The sequence below is a fragment of the Pinus tabuliformis genome, chromosome 2_2 (assembly GCF_031772625.1).
Source record: "Pinus tabuliformis cultivar Carrire ecotype Pingquan chromosome 2_2, CPIR1, whole genome shotgun sequence".
NCBI lineage: Eukaryota > Viridiplantae > Streptophyta > Pinopsida > Pinales > Pinaceae > Pinus > Pinus tabuliformis.
The window spans coordinates 529177681-529178463 of record NC_142300.1 but is presented as its reverse complement, the minus strand read 5'-3'; positions in this window follow the sequence as shown (position 1 = coordinate 529178463).

Genomic DNA, 783 nt, shown 5'->3' with positions numbered 1-783 from the left:
TTGTGCTAATAGGGAAAAGGTATAAATACCTCTCCCTCTCTTGTGCCTCGCATGGTCAGACCATATTGTATTGGTATGCCATTTCTTCCTACTCTTGTTGTTGATCCCTCTATTGACGTCTCTTCTACATGATTGACATATAAAATACATCAGCCTCATATATAAAACATAATCTTTTTTATTAAATGAAAAATGTATTCATAAATATGGACACATAACTTTCAATTAAAAAGAAAAAAAAATCATCTCCTGCATGCCCAAAAAATAGTAACACACTGACCCCGGTGTGCTATCAAATAGAACAACACCAAAAATAGTGCATACGTACATATCATGCACTGATTTTGGTTTTCATACATGCATTGTCAATGTGGTGCATGGAGACATCCTTACGCACCAGTGTGTATGTATAACCTTTTCGCACCGATATGGAACGTTCAAGTTATCAAATGCGTCAAGCTATATCTTTTTAATATTATGTTTGTAGTGTGTTTGGTAAATATAAACACACTGGGAGTAACCTACAAACATACACACTAATGTACAATTTATAGCTTTTCCTAGTGTGTTGTAAGTTAAAAAATGGAATGACAACATTGTAGTGCGTTAGATTCACACACAGAATTTCACTGCACCCTATTAATTTACAAGGTGCACCATTATCGATATGAGTTGAACCTATCGAACATGCCACGTAGGGAAGAAAAAATCAAAAGCAATGGATTTTTGGACTAGTTTTACAATTATAATCCACTAAAAATTTAAATTAGAGACAAATGGAGA